This window comes from Spermophilus citellus (genome assembly GCF_964194105.1).
Source record: "Spermophilus citellus genome assembly, chromosome: 4".
In the NCBI taxonomy this organism is placed as follows: Eukaryota; Metazoa; Chordata; class Mammalia; order Rodentia; family Sciuridae; genus Spermophilus; species Spermophilus citellus.
The window spans coordinates 228,539,879-228,557,859 of NC_138185.1; the positions used below are offsets into that span (position 1 = coordinate 228,539,879).

At 47.1% G+C, this 17,981-nt stretch overlaps 1 pseudogene across 1 annotated transcript in view; it reads left to right on the top strand.

Moving 5' to 3' along the window:
• LOC308647394 overlaps nt 1-3,902 on the top strand; it is a 130,743-nt pseudogene extending 126,841 nt beyond the window's left edge. Inside the window, exons 3-4 of the transcript in view lie at nt 2,992-3,265; nt 3,303-3,902. The product of the transcript in view is annotated as an uncharacterized misc_RNA (transcript). The remainder of the gene's footprint in view (nt 1-2,991; nt 3,266-3,302) is intronic.
• Nucleotides 3,903-17,981: the final 14,079 nt, after the last annotated feature.

Below are 17,981 nucleotides of genomic sequence, written 5' to 3' on the forward strand. Positions count from 1 at the left end.
TTTGTCATTATTTTATTAAGGAACTGCACATCTATGTTGATCAATGCTATTTGTCTGCAGTCTTCTTTTCTGGATGTGTCTTTGTTTGGTTTTGGAATCAGGGTGTTACTGGCTTTTTAGGATGATTTCTCCAGTGTTTCTCCTTTTCCATTTCACAGAATATTAGGAGGAGGTTGGCCTTATCTCTCTTTAAAGTTCTCTTAGAATTAACTAAGAATCTTCTTCTGAGCTTTTCTCTCTTGGAATAATTTTAATGGTATTTCATTTTCATTGCTTGATTTTTTTCTGTTGTAGATTTTTATATTTTTGTGCTGCAATTTGTGTGGGTCACATGTGTTTAGGATTTCCTCAATCTCTTCAGTTTTTCTAGTGTATTGGAGGATATTTTTCAACATAGTCTCTAATAATCTTATGGATATCATAGTAGCCATATCTTGTCTTTTATCTTTATTTTTTTCTGTCTTCTTTTTTTTATTAATTTTAGTTCCTTCATGATTTTTCAATCTTCTTTATGTTTTCTAGGAACCATCTCTTTGTTTCTTTGATTGTTTGCATTGTAAACACAGTTTCTAAAAACTCTTAACCATAGCAATTCAGCAAGAGAAGGAAATTAAAGGGTTACAGAGGAAAGACAGAAGTCTGACTATGCTGCTTGCAGGGGATCCAATACATAGAAGAACCAATGTCTTCATCAGATGCTTCCAGATATGGTAAACAACTTTAGCAATGTAGTTAAATACATCACACATACAGAAGTAAGCCACTTTCTTTCATTATTAAAGTAGGTCTGCTGAGAAAAAAATCAGGAAAATGGTCCCATTCGAAATAATCTTAAGACAGACTTCAAGATGGTGGGCCAGAAAGAGTCACCATTCTGTGACACTCCATGACCCAGGTCTCAGAATGCAACATCTCAGAGAGTGTGAGAGGACCTTTAAACAGTGGATTTTCACAGAAATCACCAGTACTGTGACCTCCCATACAGAAATTAGAGCCTCTGTGCTCGAGTAGGACTCTGGACTCCAGGCCAAAAGCCAGCAGTTCTAGCCCATGCACGACACTCAAGTGGCTTAGCAGAACCACCTATCAGCACCTTTGCAAAACTCCAGACTGCATTTGGCTCCTACACTGGTTACCTGGCTGCTACGTATCCACAGCACAAGGCCATTGCCCAGCTCCCCCACCTCAACAGACATCCCGGCACTGGAAGCAGAACAACACCAACTTGGAAAAGCTTTCTCGCCATTTTTGGAGGGTGTGGTTCTCAGATCAAATCTCCATCTGAGCAGCATATCATCCTACACCTGCCCCCAGTTCACTGTCCACAGCCAGAAACTGTAAACCTTTTTATGAAACTACTGATTATATTTTAAATAATAATTGAATCCAACATTTCCGGACATTGAAACTAAGCTGTAAATGTCTTAATAATAACAAATTGTTCATAGGTGAAATGTTGTTGATATTGGGACCTATTAACATCGTCCTTCCCCAAAAAGGGGGCCTTGGAACCCTACAAGAGCACTACAAATCTATAGGGTAAAAAACAAACACCCCAGACCCACAGAGGTTGAAAGGAAGACACATGAGCAACATGAAAAGACAAGGGAAGAAAGTTCCACAAACAAGTCAAGACAACACTTCATTAGAATCATTGGCAGCTAGAGCAGAAAAAGGACAGAGAAAGATTTCAGGATACACATGATTAAAATGTTCTGGAAACTCAAAAGAAGACATAATAGAACAAATACACGCAGTGAAAGTTGACTTCAACAATGAGCTACATAAAGAAATCCAAGAAAGAAAAGATCATCTCAACAGGGAGATAGAGGTTCTTACAAAATCAGAAATCCTTGAAATGAAAGAAATAATAAACCAAATTAAAAACTCAAATGAAAGCATCACCAACAGAGTAGACCACTTGGAAGACAGGACCTCAGACAATGAAGATAAAAGAAATCATCTTGAATAGACCATAGACCACACATGAAAATGGTAAGAAACCATGAGCAGAACATTCAAGAAATACAGGATAGCATAAAAAAGACCAAATTTAAGAGTTATTGGGATAGAGGAAGGCATAGAGGTTCAAACCAAAGGAATGAGCAATTTATTCAATGAAATAATATCAGAAAACTTTCCAAACATGAAGAATGAATTAAAAATCCAAGTTCAAGAAGCCTACAGGATGCCAAATGTACAAAATTACAACAGATCCACATCAAAGCATATCATAATGAAGATGCCCAACATACAGAATAAGGAGAATATTTTAAAAGCCACAAGAGAAAGGAATCAGATTACATATAGTGAAAAACCAATCAGGATAATGGCAGATTTTCCCACACAGACCCTGAAAGCTAGAAGATCCTGCCACAATATATATCAGGCTCTGAAAGAAAATGGTGCCAACCAAGAATCTTGTATCCAGCAAAATTAAGCTTCAGGTTTGAAGATGAAATGAAAACCTTCCACGATAAACAAAAGTTAGAAGAATTTATAGCTAGAAAACCGGCATTACAAAAGATATTCCATGAAGAGGAAATGAAAAATGACAATGAAAATCAGCAGAGGGAGGTAGTACCCTAAGTGAAAAACTAATCAAAGAGGAAAACAAGTCAAGTTGAAAGACAAAAATAAACAAATATTTCTGGAAATACAAACCATGTCTCAATAATAACCCTAAATATCATTGGCTTAACTCACCAACCACAAGACATAGGCTAGTAGATTGGATTAAAAAGTACCCAACAATATGCTGTCTCCAGGAGACTCATCTGATAGGAAAGGCCATATACAGACTGAAAGTGAAAGGTTGGAAAAAATCTTATCACTCACATGGACTGTGGAAGCAAGCAGGGGTTTCCATTCTCATATCTAATAAAGTAGACTTCAAGCCAAGGTTAATCAAAAGGGATAAAGATGGACACTACACGTGAGAAGCCGCTGCAGTGCTGAGCAGAGGAGGCAGAAGGCAGATATCAGAAGCAGGTGGGTGGGCACCATGGTGCGATCACCACTGTCGAGGTGGTGAAGTGTAAGATCCAGGTTCTGCAGCAGCAAGTGGATGATGCCCAGGAGAGGGCTGGGCGCCTTCAGTGGGAAGTTGAGGGAGAAGGGCAGCCTGGGAACAGGCTGAGGTAGCCTCCTTGAACTGCAGGATCCAACTGGCTGAAGAGGAGCTGGACCGTGCTCAGGAGCGCCTAACTACTGCCCTGGGCCATGCTCAGGAGCGCCTAACTACTGCCCTGGGCCGTGCTCAGGAGTGCTTCGCTACTGCCCTGCAAAGCTGGAGGAAGCAGAAAAGCTGTGGATGAAAGTGAGAGAGGTTTGAAGGTTACTGAAAACTGGGCCCTAAAAAATGAAGAAAAGGCGGATCTCCAGGAAATCCAACTCAAAGAAGCTAAGCACATTGCACAAGAATTAGGCAGGCCTATGAAGAGGTGGCTTGTAAGTTAGTCATCACTGAATGAGACTTGGAATGCACAGAGGAAGGAGCTGAGCTGGCAGAGTCCTGTTGCTGAGAGATGGATGAGCAGATAAGACTGATGGACCAGAACCCGAGTGTCTGAAAGCTGCTGAAGTGCAGTACTCTCAAAAAGAAGACAAATATGAGGAAAAAATAAAGATCCTCACTGATAAACTCAAGGAGGCAGAGACCCGTGCTGTGTTTGCTGAGAGATTGGTAGCCAAACTGGAAAAGACAACTGATGATTTGGAAGATAAGCTGAAATGCATCAATGAGGAGCACTTTGTACATAAGGATGCTGGACCAGACTCTGCTTGACCTGAATGAGATGCAGACTCCCCAGTCCTGCCTGCAGCTCCTCCTCCCTCTGACCCTGACTCCACCTGAGGCCAGCCAGCCTAACGCTTGCCTTGAAACTGAGGCTGGTCTTTAAATGGAAGGCTGCTTTCTCCTTTCAACACCCCTGCTACCCCCACCCCCTGTCCTTTCACCAAACTGTCTCTGCTTCTTCCCAGAGATTCCAGCTGGGCTAGAGGCTGAGCACCTTTGGGAACAGCATTTAAGGGAATGTGAGCAGAACACAAAGTGTCTCTAAAAGCACATTGTGATGTAGACACTTTGTAATTACTTTTTTGTTGTTACAGTAAGAATTTGTAAACATTCCAAATAATTTCATAGCTCTGAAGCAGCACTCTAATTCCCTTCTCACTTTGGAAGGTAACTTTCCAGCCTAAACCCTATTGCTCTCTCCATAGAGGAGGAAAAGAGGAATGGGCCTCCCTTACTGAGGGCCAAACAGAGCCCAGGGAAAGACTCCACTACAGAAAACCTCATTGCTCTGTGCAAAGTACCTGCCAAACCAGAAAGGTGATTCCAAGAGGAGTTCACCAAAAAATGAAAACCTTGCCATTCAGGTTTTGTTTTGGTTTTAGCTTTAATGTATCTTTAGACAACGTTATTCTTTTTAAATTTCTTTTTCATCAGAAATGACCAAATTAACATGGTGAGACCTCTGAGATTTTGTTTTTCTGGTGTTGGGGATTGAACCCAGGGCCTTGTGAATGTTTGGCAAATGCTCTACCACTGAGCCATACTCTGAGCCCTGAAACCATATTTTTCTCCCATCTCTACCTACTTCCCAAGTGGTCAAAGAATGGATCATGAGCCCCTTAATCTTGTGGTGACCACTTAATTGCTCTCTTGCCTGCTTGAAAAGAAAGAAAGAAAGAAAGAGAATTATGTTTTGGCCACTGATTTAGCCATATGAAACTCATCTCACCAACCTTTTCTGGACCTGAAGCTGCTGTATCTAAAAGCACCATCTCATTATGCTTTTTGTATCAGTCAGTGATGGAGAATCTTGAATAGCTTATGTACAAAACTTTTAAAATTCTATATTATTTAGGAAGTGCATCTTTGGGGTTGGGCTACCTGGCCTACTCATCTGGCTGTGGGGGTCCTGCAGTGTGGGCTGGCAGTGTGCTGATGCTTCAGAGTTTCTTTTCCAGCCCAACCCCCACTTTAGGTGAGGTATCTGTGAGGTCTGTACATCCTGCAGCTGATTGGCTTAAAATGTATTCTCCTTTATTGTGGTCTCCTTGGGGCCAGTTGGGAGAAAGACAAACAATAGTGAAACTGTTTTGATACTGGATATAGACAAGTGTCTTTTTGAAATTAAAAAAAACCAGTCACCCCCCCAAAAAAAGATGGACATTATATACTGCTCAAGGGAACCATACACCAACAAGACATAACCGTCATTAATATATATGCCCCAAACAATGGTGCAGCTATGTTCATCAAACAAACTCTTCCAAAGTTCAAGAGTCAAATTGACCACAACACAATAATCCTGGGTGACTTTAACACACCTGTCTCACCACTGGACAGATTTTCCAAACAAAAGTTGAATAAAGAAACTATAGATCTCAATAACACAATCAATAACTTAGACTTACTGACACATATAGAATATTCAACCTGCATCAAGCAACTGTTAGCAAATAAAAAAAAGCAGAGATACTACCATGCATTTTATCAGATCATAATGGAGTGAAATTGAAAATCAACAACAAAAAATAAAATAAAATAAAAATTTCTCCATTACCTGGAGACTAGACAATATGCTACTGAATTAATAATGGTTTGCAGAAGACATCAAGGAGGAAATTTAAAAATTCTTAGAGGTAAATAAGAATATAGACACAAAATATCAAAATCTCTAGGACACTATGAAAGTAGTACTAAGAGGAAAGTTTATTGCATGGAGTTCATTCCTTAAAAGAAGTAAAAGTCAACAGATAAATGACCTCACACTACATCTCAAAGCCCTAAAAAAGAAGAACAAATCATCAGCAAAAGCAGTGGAAGGTAAGAAATAACTGAATTACATGTATAAAGACATGAATTGGTGTAAACATACTTTATATACAAAGATATGAAAAATTGTGCTCTATATGTGCAATAAGAATTGGAATACATTCCTCTGTCTTATACTTAAAAAATAAAATCAATTAAAAATAATCTTTAAAATATTTTGAAAAATACAACAAAGGAAGTGAAAAATCTGTATCATGGAAACAGTGAACACCACAGGGGGACATTGTGGAACTTTGATATGGGAAGACCTACCATGTTCTTGAACAGTCAGAGTTAATAATATCAAATGGCCAAACTGACCCAAGTGTCACACAGATACCACAAAATCTCCAACAAACACCAAAAACATTCCTAAGAGAAAAAAGAGTCCTAATATTTGTGTGGAGAAATTACAAACACACAACAGCCAAAGCAATCCTATGTAGGAAGAGCAAACATGGGGATATGACGACATCAGACCTCAAATTATTTGAGAGGCAGCTGGGGTTGTGGCTTGGCGGTAGAGCACTTGTGTAGCACGTGCAAGGCCCTTGGTTTGACCTTCAGCACCACACAAAAATAAATAAGTAAGGGTATTTTGTCCAACTACAGATAAAAAATATAAAATAAAAAGTTATTTGACAGAGGTACTGCATCAAATCCAGCATGGAGCTGGCATCAAAGCAGACATGAGAACAATGGGACAGAGTAGAAGACACAGAGACAAACCAACATAAGTCCAGTTACATGGCACTTGAAAATGTTTCCAAAATCATGTTGGAGAAATGACAGCCTAATCAATAGATAGAGCTGGGAAAACTGAGTATCAATATGTGAAAGATTATAATAGGTCACTGTCTCCCACCCTACAAAACCCAACTCAAAGTTGGCCAGAAATCAAAGAATTAGACTAGACACTCTGCAAGAGCTAGAATCAAATAATTCACCAACCGTCCTGTGTACTGACACAGGCACCGACTTCCTCAACCAGGTTACTAAAGTGCAAGGATCAAAACCTAGAATCAGTAAATAGGACAGTATCAAATTAAAACCTTCAGCAAAGCAATGGAAACAAGCAAGAGTGTGGGAGAGATGCTTCATAAAGGGAGATCATTGTCACCTGCTCCCCAGACAGGGAACTAATATCCAGTCCATGTGAACAACCCAAAGCACTTTATGATGCGATAAATATAACCCAATAAGTAAATTGCAAAGAACGGATCAGACTTCCCAAAATAGAAAATAATAGTAGCCAAAAAATATAGAAAATCATGCTAAAAATCTTAGCAATCAGAAAATGCAAATTGAGACTACAATAAGAATTCATCTCACACCAATTAGAGGGCCATCATCAAGAACACAAATAATAACGTGTTGGCAAAGATGTGGGAAGAGATCCAGGGAAGTGTTGTTGGTGAGACTTCTACTTAGTTCAGCCATTCTAGAAAGTCAGAATGCACATTTCTCTAAAGACCAGGAATACAGCCACAATGTGACCCAGCTCTCCTACTTCTTGGTATTTATCCCTAAAAAGTAAATTCAGCAAACCACAGCTCTACAGCACCTCGATGTCTGTACCAGGGCTTCTCACAACAGCTCTACTACAGAGCGTTCCCAGACGCCCATCACAGATGACTGGATAAAGGGAGCTGGTGTCTGTGCAGAACAGGGTCTAACCCAGCCATGGGGAAGAGGGAAAATAGGGCATTATCTGGTCAATGGAAGGAACTGGAGAATATCATGTTAATTTCAATTAACCAGATTCACAGTGTGAAATGTCAAGTGTTTACTCTGAAATACAAATTCCAGACAAAACAGAGAAAAAAGGGCTGGGAGGAATCCCAAGGAGATATAAGAGGGAGGAGGGAGGAGAGGAAGGGGATCAAGGGAGAGGAAAGAGGGACAGAGATGGGAGGGGAGGTGGAAGGAAATTGACCAACCACCTGTGCAGCTGCATGAGGACACCACAGTGGATTTCCCTCATGTGCTCTAAGAAGCACTAATGTAAACAGATCACTAAAAAGATGTGTTAGGAAAAGGAAGAGGAAGAGGGTCAGGAGGGAGGGATAGAGAGTAGAGAGGAGGGGAGGGAAAGGGAAATGCTAGGTTGCTGAAAAAAGGAAATTATGTCCCATGATTTTTATTATGGTAAATTGAAATGCAATCTATTTATAATTTTGATGTGGTAATAAAAACAGAAGTAAAAATTTAAAAATCCAAATTGTTTCTTTTATATAAGTCACAGATCAGTACATAAAATATGTACGTAGTGCTCCCTTGGGAAGCTGGTTCATGAGAGGCCCCAGATGCAGGCGTCCAGCCCCACCCCCTCTGCACCTGCTCCATCGATAATGAATGAATGAAGACAATGTGGATTATATACCAATAATGCTGCTCTTTTCAGCCATTAGGAAGAGTGAAGGTACGGTAAATGGATGGGGCTCGAGAACATTAGCACAAGGGGCATAGGAAAGCTCAGAGCATCGGGATTGAGAGTTTCCTCTCACATGTGGAAGATAGAGAAAATAAGAAAAATAAAGGCAGCAGGAATCCCAAGATATAAGAACAGATCAGTGAAAGAGGAAGGTGACCAAGATGAGGGAGGAGGGACAGAGAAAGGGGGAGCCAGGAGAGAACTGGGCAGATGTGAAGGGCCCATCCCATGGATCCTGCACATGTACAGTGCAGCATAGAGTTTCACTATATAATATAAAATACAGTGTACATATAGACACACAGTGCATACAGTGTTGATTTCATGAAAAGTCTAAAGAAATGGAGGAAAGATAAGTAGGGCAAAGAAATTGGGGAACAGAGGAAAAGGATGAGGAGGCACAGTGAGAGAAAGAGACATTAAAGTCAATGATTGTGCATGACCAGGTCACAGTGAATAACAAGATATCTATAACGTCCTATTTTGAAAGGAAAAATAGAATTAAAAACAATCATTTTCAAAGCCATCAAAGTTAATGTAGGCCACAAATACAGAGGCTCCCCTGGGACATGAGCATATGAGAGGACCCAGACACAGAAAACCACCCCAAACAGCCCTCAGCACATGCTCCTGGCTGACCTGAGCTCCTGTGTGCTGAGCGCCCCCTGCTGGCCCTGGGCACCCTGCAGGAGGTTTGTGTCTGGGCTCACACTGAGGTCCCCTCACTGTGTCTCTGGCACAGTAATAGGTGGCTGTGTCCTCAGTGGTCAGGGAGCTCAGCTGCAGGGAGAACTGGTTCTTGGACGTGTCTCTGGAGATGGACACTCGGCTCTTGAGGGATGGGCTGTAGTAAGTGCTACCACCACTACATATGTACCCTATCCACTCCAGCCCCTTCCCTGGGGACTGACGGATCCAGTGCCAGCAATAACCACTGGTGATGGAGTAACCAGAGACAGCACAGGTGAGGGACAGGGTCTGCGAGGGCTTCACCAGGCCAGGTCCTGACTCCTGCAGCTGCACCTGGCACAGGACACCTGGGGACAAGGACAGTCACACCCTGTCAGTCACCTGCAGTCACAACCTCCCCATGGACCCAGGTCTGACACTGGGGACACTCACCTTGGGGAGCTGTGACCAGGCACAGGACAAGACCCAGCAACCTCATCTTCTAGACCACACCTGCCTTCCCAGAGACCTCAGCCCTGTCTGAGCAGAGAGCTGGGAGCTCCCACAGCCCAGAGGGCCTTTGAACCCAGAGCAGGAAGAGGGATTTGCATGTGGGGGAGGCTCTTCTGATATCTGGAGAGGCTGAGGTCAGGCTGCCCAGGTCCTCTGTGCTCCTGAGATGTGTCCCTGTCTGGAACCCAAGTGGAGCTTTATCTGTGAGAGGAGAGCAGGTGGTTTCAGGGGAGCTGGAAGGCTGTCAGAGGGGGAGCCCACCCTCCTGAGCCCAGCCCTGCCTCCTCCAAGCCCTTCCTCCCTGCACCTGGGAGGGTCTCAGAGTGGCAGGAACGTGCCCAGCATGCAAGAGGCCCAGGTTCACCTCCCAGCCCTGAAGGAGAAGCCCTCAGTGATGACTGAACAGAGCCCAGGGCTGAGGATGGGGTTCCCCACATCCAGGAGAAGAGCCCCCCTTTGTTCTCAGGACTAGTTCCTCTCTTTCATCTGTGTGAGACTTGGGGGCTACAGACTGAGCAGGAGAGGAGGGAGCAGGGTCTCAGGAGGGGAGGGGCTTCCTGCTGTGTGCCCACTGCCCTCCCCACCATCTGCCCTGCTTGTCCTTCTGAGTGTCCAGCCAATGCCTGTGGACAGCAGTGGGTGGGAATCTGCCCTGAGCTCTTCCCCTCACCTGTTCTGCCCCCTGGTCTCCACCAGGAGAGGACAGGATGGAGGTGCTGGGCCAGGTGAGAGTCCTGGGAGCAGAGGCAGCTCTCAGCTGCAGCCTGAGGCTGAGAGCCCCTGAGTCCCCCAGAGCAGCAGAGCCAGGCTGACAGCAGACAGGACGGCATGCAGGGAAGGCTGGGGGAGGGAGGAGGCCCAGGTCCCTTCCCTGTGCAGCATCACTGCAGTGAGGCCTGCCTTGCCCACAGCCCAGCATTTGGAGAGAACAGTGGACACTCTTTAGTGAGGTGGTATCTCTGAGAGGGCAGGTGTAGTTGCTGAGCTCCCGATGAGGCTCAGGAATTGACCTCCTGCCTAACTGAGTGATCACAGCACGCTAATAAGACATGTGGGCTCCTCTCCTTGTTCCCTGTGGTGTTGACCATGAACTCCCTGCAAGCACTGAGCCTGCCCCCCAACCTCCTGGTCCTGGGGTGGCTTAGGTAAGACCTGGTGGTCTCCATCTTTTCACCACCTGCAAAGCCATGTGTGACATTGGGTGAAGTTTCAAAATTCTGGTAAATCATTTAATTTAGAAAGCGGTTCTTCCAGGCCGACCAAAGGAGAGACATCTTCAGATGATCCTGCTTCCTGACCTGGGGATCCCGGAGCCAAATGATATTCATCCCCACCTCACCTGTGCCAGGTGTGAGGTCTTCAACACCTCACCTGTGCCAGGGCTTCAGTTTTCTTTCACCATTCAGCAAAATGTGTTGGTCAAAATTAGAAAAAGTTATTGGATGTATGATGTGGCCATAAGTAAACCTAAAAATATATCAAAATTTTGACATTGTTTTGTCACTTGACCAAAATTCTGAGAACACAGAGGAGGACAAGCTTCCCTTGGGTCATGACTTAGGAGGCTGGAGTGCAAGGTGGCAAGTCCATAGCTCTGGCCAGGGAGGGAGAACACTATGGCAGAAGGGCGTGGAGGAGGAAAGCAGCTCAGGACATGGCCACCAGGAAGCAGGTGAGCTTCATCCAACAGGGACACAGAGTGTCCCCCAAAGGCAAACCTCAGTGATCCAAGTATTCCAGCCACACCCCACCTGCCTACAGTTACTGCAAGTCAATCCATGTTAGTGGATTAATCCACTTTAGATTTGAGCTCTGGTAATCTAGTCCTCTCAACCTTGTCTCACACGTGAGCTTGTGGGCCACCTCATATGTGAACCATGACAGTGAGTTCCTGGTCCTGGTAATCCTTCCACCTGGTCAGTTTCCAGGGATTTAATCTCCTTATTTCATATTCACATAAAGATCCCAGGGAAATAACCAACTGTGTGAGAGGCTCATGTGCAGGGAGGGGCGAGGTGTGTCCAGGCTGTTGCTGTCCATCACCAGCACCGTGTCTGCCAAGCCTGTGGTCTCATGTGGAGTGTGCAGAATGCACCTCCTGTGTCCACACAGATGCAGGGCACAGAGGATGGGAAGAAGTCACGGGGAGGGCCATGTTGATGTGTTGGATGGGAGAAGAATTACCCAGGAACAGGGAGTGACTGTGGACAGAGAATGTGGACATGTCCTCCAGGGAAGGCCAGGCCTGAGGGAAAGGCAGCAGGTGTTCCTCCTGGAAGCTCAGTGCAGAATAGAGCCAGCAACAGCCACAGCAGCCACATCTCCTGGGCCAGCTCCAGGGGTGCTGGACCTGACCCACACCTGACCTCAGGAGGTGGGAGGTGTGTGTCTCCCATATTTAAATTCCCTCTATGAAGAATCCCCTTGCCCTGTGTTCCTCCCTGCAGCTCTGATGAGGCCTGAGGTAGAGACAGTGCAGAGGTTTCCGTTCCCATGTGTCTGCATTGGCTGCAGCTCTGCTTCCTGAGAAGTGCACAGGCCCCTTGCCTCTGGGCACACACAGGGATTCTGGAACCTCCAGTGAATGAGGAGATGTCTGTTTTGTACCTGTGCATGGTCTCCATGGAGCTGCTCCTGACCTTCACAGTGTGGGCAGCTTGAGGTCAGTGAGGTCGCCCTGCAGTCCTGGGTCTCATTTTAGATTCAGGTTCCTGACAGGATTTCAGAGGAGCAGAGCTATGGAGATGGGGACACGGGGAAAACCAAAGGGATCACATTCATGCAGCGAGTTCTTGACCTCTCCTTTTAGGGGTTTCGTCCTCTGCTCCTCTGGGTAAACTGAGGTCAGAGTGTGGGCTTGCAGTTGAGTTTGTGGGTCTGAGTGTGTGTTGCTGTGCAAGTAACCCAGAAATGCTCTGTGTGTTTGTGAGATTCCTCAATTTACCTCTTGATAGTAATGTAATTATTTGTACGTTTACTGACTTTAAATAAATGCTAGAAAATTATGTGGTAAGTTAGTGGACTTTTAGAATTTTAATTTTAGGAACATTAGACCTGAAGATATTATTGTTTGGAAATTCATTTTGGGACCATGGAATTCACTATTATGACATTAACACATTTCAATCCACTTCAGTCAATCATTATAATTCTTTTAATTTCACTGTTACCTGTGCTATTTCCACAATCATAACCTTAAAAAAAATTTCCTAGGAAGTGAGTAAAGTATACAGAAAAATAATAAAAAGCATGACAGGGAAAAAGTCCAGAAGTGTAGTCAGCAGCTCTTTGCAGAAGCACAGAAATCATTGAAAGGCCAAGACTTGAGCACTCAGTGCCTCCTGGGAAAACTCGAATTCTCCAGACTTCTTCACCTTGGAGGGTTGCAAGATTTTGCTTGGTAAATTTTTATTTCATGCTTTGGATTCTTGAGTTATATGTAAAACTCAGTACCTGAACGAGACCTTAAAATGTATCCTCTTCTCTTTGGAAAAAATGTGGGCTCCTACTTCAAATGTAAATCCGTAATTCAGTTACAATTAAGATTTTTAGAAAGGATGATTTTTGTTTGGTTTTGAACTTAAAACACCGAGACACTTTAGCACATGTGAAAATTGCACTTCTGTTTACGTGACCAGTTTCTTGGGATGCTGACATATTGGATGAGGGAGCTGCAGAGGCCCCTGCTCTTCGCCCTGCCCATAGGCCTGGGTCAGTCTGTGGCCACTGGTGCAGGACAGAGCACTGTGGAGGGAGGGAGGGCTCATCCTGCCCCACCACACAGAGCACATGGGTGACAGGCAGGACCTCTGCTGAAGCCACCCTCAGTGGGGCCCCTTGTGCAGGTGCTGCCTCTGCCCCTGCCACACACGCAGCTGTCAATCATCCTTCACCCCTGACAGGGGGCACCTGTGCTGCTGGAGCCACTGAGCCCCAAGCCCCCAGCACAGTTTGGGAACTTCTGGGAAACAGGCCCCAGCAGTGGTGGGGACAGAGCAGAGCCAGCCTGGGCCCCACACCAGGCTCCACTGCACAGAGCCATGCAGGGACCCCACCAGGGTCCTGGGAAGCAGCTGGCTGGCTGCTCCCCTCAGCCTCCCTCCCCAGCAGTGTGCTGGTCAGGGAGGAACTGTCCATCCACCTGCAGACACAGGATGCAGCTGGCCATAAGTCCACACTTGAACAAAGGAGGGAAGAGCCTTGGGCCCTCCCCGAGTGGTAGAACATGCTGAGAGCAGGGCCAGCTGTAAGGGCCACACACCTTTCCCAGGACCCCAGGTGGCATTGCAGGAACCTGTAACCCCTAACAAGGTCCCCAGGGCAGCTGAGCAGGCCCTGAGCAGCCACTGCACAGAGTCCCTGGGGAGGTGCAAAGCCAGCCCTGGGTGCTGAGAGCATCTCGTCCTTGTCCCCAGGTGCTGCCTGCCCTGGGCTGTCCTCTAATCTGACAGCCACCTCTCCACTCATGGGGCCTGCTGCACTGCTGACCTGGGCCTGCTGGAGGGCCACCCCAGGCAGTCCTTGGAGACACATGGGCTGCACCTCTTCTGCTCTGCCAGCAGCCCCTCAGCTGTCCAGGCTGCCAGAGTGGCCCCAGGACCATGCAGCCCCCAGGACTGTGAGGCCCAGCTGCTCCAGGAACACCTGACCAAGGTGCAGTGAATGCACTCCTCAGGTGGAAAGATCAAGGATTCCATGGGACTCTTCAGCCACCATTTAGGAAAGAATTATTTGCATTAGGTGACACAGTAGTGGGAGCAGAATGCAAAGTTATAACACCTGCTCAACAGGTGTTTCTGAGTATTTAGAAATACAAGTGATCATGAGGCGTCCTGGACAAAATCCCTGACCACAGTGGGACATGCAGAAGTGGATGCATGAATTTCCAGAACTGTGCACCTTTCCCAGCTGAGCCTAGGAGCAGTAAGCAGCCTGAGCAGAGCAGTGACAGTCACAGAGGTCACATTATGAGTCAAAACCCAGAGAGACAAGGTCAAGGGCAGATGCTTCACAGGAGAATTGTACCAAATATTTGAGGACAGCCAATGCCATATTCACTAATTATTTTAATTCATTTTATACAGCCATCGTCACCTAGACATTATGACTGGGGACTTCCCCATCCCCTCTGGCCCCACATCTGGTCACAGTGCTGAGAAAGCCCCTGGGGGCCTCTTCCTCTGGTGCTGGTTAACCTTAAACATCCAGGTGGAACTTTCTCTGCAGATCCCTGACACTGTGGGGGCTCAGCTCTCTCCCCTGCTCCCCAGGCAAGCAGAGTCCTGCTGCACCCACCCAGCTCTCCTGGGCATCACCGTTGGGGACTCAATGTGTCCCTCCATTTCTCTGGATGTGTAGAAGGTCCCCACCTGGACATCACAGTGGACTGTCATGAATATGTCCCTCCTGGTTCTGCGGGAAGGCCCCAACACAGAGCCCCTACACCCCTGGGGACCTTCTCCTCCTCCTCTGGCTGCTAAATGGCTCTTCTCTCTGAAGGGATCATGCTCCATGAGCTCTGCCTGTGCACACTTGTGATGAGGGCCACGCTGCCCTGTGCTGGACTGTGGAGCTGTCCTGAGTCTCTGTGACCTGATGACAGCAGATTTTCTGATGAACAGTTGACATCAGGCATGTGATAAGGGATCGGGCCCTCCTCCCTCAGTGAGTGACTGATGATGGATCTCAGCATGTTCTATCCTCAGTTCTGCAGAGGGCTAAGGAGCCACGTGGCCCACTTTGAGGTCACTCACAGGAGAAAGTGTGGCCTCATCCTGTGCTTGTGCCTGGTGAATGTCTGCTCCCTTGCAGTGGTGACTATTGATTGTAGAATTGTGAGCAGAGACCCCGGGTCCTAAGTCTGGAAAGGATCCACAGAGAATCTCTGAATGGAGGGGAAGCCCCAGTGCACAGCAGGAATCCATCTGAACCTCCCTCTGCAAGTGTTTAACCTGGACCCTGTGACATGGGGCTCTGAATGGCCCTGGTGTTTCAGACGCCCTGAAAAACCAAGGAACAAACACTTCCATCAAAGACATCAGAGAAATATACAAACTGAATTAAAAAGTATTACTTGCCTAGGACCCAGGGGGATAGAGAAAAAGCCGCAATATCCAACAGGAAACCAGCCTCAGCTCCTCTCTGCACCTGCTCCTGGGCTGACCTGAACTCCCCGTGTGCTGAACACCCCCTGCTGGCCCTGTGCACCCTGCAGGGAGGTATGTGTCTGGGCTCACATTGAGGTCCCCACACTGTCTATAGCACAGTAATAGGTGGCCGTGTCCTCAGATCTAGTACTACTCATTTGCAGGTACAGCGTGTTCTTGGCATTCTCTCTGGATATGGTGAGTCGACCCCTCAAGGAGTTGGTATAGTTTATGGTACCACTACCCCTGCTAATGTACAGACCCACTCCAGCCCATTCCCTGCAGCCTGGAAGACCCAGTAGCTACTTGAAGGTGAATCCAGAGGCTGCACAGGAGAGTCGCAGGGAACCAGGCCTCCCCCAGGCTCCACCAGCTGCTCCTCACACTGGACACCTGCAAACACAGAGGCAGCCTGGTCAGGACACTGGCACTCATCCACTCTCCCTCTCCCTCCTGTCTACGCACACACTCAGGACCTCTGGTTCTCCATTCATTACCTTTGAAAACAGCCACCAGGAAAACCCAGCTGAGCACACTCCCCATGGTGAGCAGCTGTGTTCAGTCCTGATCTCTGAGTGGGCTGAGCTGGGAGGGTGAGGCCAGCAGGTCCACTGGGAGCAGCCCAAGGCTTTTCACCCAGAGGATGGAGGGTGTTTCAGGATCCCAGGGATCAACAAGGCCCAGCTTCCCCAGCTCAGAGGCAGAGATGAAGACCTGAAAGACCCTCCAGGGCAGGGCCTGTGGGAGAGAGCTCTGGGCTCCTGACCCAGGACTGCCCAGGGCATGGTTTCCCCTGTTCAGCCAGCAAGGGGCCCAGAGGTTCCCAGCCCTGGTTCACGGGAGGCCGGGACCTGCTCCCTGCTGAGGGTGACCTTGTCCTCAGCCACACCATGCTGGCTTTGCAGGTGGCAGACTGTGAGAGCTACAGGGTCAGGGAGGCTTACATGAATACTTGAAAGGAAGGGCTGGGAGGTCAGATGGGGGTCAGGGGTCAGAGTCCCTGCTGGCAGCCCTGGCAGGTAATTCATGGGGCTGTAAGATGGACCAGTGATGCTGAGGAGACCCCTGGATCAGAGGAGCCAGCAGCGAGCAGCCCTTGCCCAGGAAGCTGCAGGGCAGGCTCACTAAGAGGGAGTCCATAGGGTATGTCCGGCTGGGCTGTGTGGTGGGGCTGCCAAAAGCCTTCCTATAAAATTGGGAGAATAGAATCCCTCTTTGATTTTAAGGCACACAGTAGGGTTTCCCTGAATCTTTTGGAGTCTGTGAACTGTGCTTCTGAGATAAGATGAAGTATTTGTGCCTTTAACTCTCAAGGATGAGGACTGAATGTGTCTGCATTAAGAGATGGACGTGAAACCTTTGTGTCCAGGGATAGAATGATTAGTGTGCATATTGTCTTTCAAAATTCCATGTTCTAAGGATGATCTTCAGCTCCTTGGGAAGTACTGGATACTTTAGGACACATATATCTGTCAATCACTGTGGACATGCCCTGCAAGGGGACTGTCAGACCCCATCTCTTCTTCCCTCTCTTTGGAGTCCTTCAAACTAGGTGGGTGGCTGTCCCCACAGTGGGCTCTCTGCATTGCCCCTGGCACACCCAGGAAAGGTGTGAATGCAGTGGACTCCTCTCTTCATGGACTAGAGCACTGGAAATCAGGAGCCAAAGGAAAGTTCCTCTTCATGTGTCGATGGCCTCAGGCACTTGCCACAGGGGTGCACAGCTGAGGACCCAATTTAGGTTACAGTGCTAGGAGAAAAGGCCAGGCCTGAAGGACAGCCTCTTCCTGGCCTCAGTCTCCTGTCCATGTAAGAAGCTGGCCTCACAGGGGCAGAGCTGGACAGTGGCTGTGGTGGTGAGCAAGGTCAGGAGAGGGAGGGGCTGAGACAAGAGGCACATGGCCATGGCTGACCCAGGAGCACTTGTCTGTCCTCACCCAGAGGGTGGCTGTGGGCAGCACGCTCACCCTGCAGACCCAGCAGAGCCAGCAGGAGGGACCAGGAGGGCTCTCCTCCCAGGAGGGAGAGTGTGGGGTGATGGGGGGACCACTTGTCCTGAGCTGACCACAGGCCATGCTCAGGCACCTGGACCTCTGCTCCTGCCTCCCCAGGACTGTTGGGTGGTGCAGCAGAAGGGTTGGAAGTCCTCAGACCATGAGGACAGGCAGGAAGCCCTCATTCTTAATCAGAGACACAGAGTCCTGCATGCAGCTGTCCCTCTTGATGACAACACAGCAGAGTGACCTTTAGATGAGGGTAATGACTCTGACGCTTCCATTCTCCAAAGGCCCTTGAGTTGTGCAGACTGCAGTCTACTTTCAGTTGTGTACAAGGTGTTTGCCTCTCAGAGAGATTCATAAGAATGTGATGAAGAAAACAGGTACCTATGAAA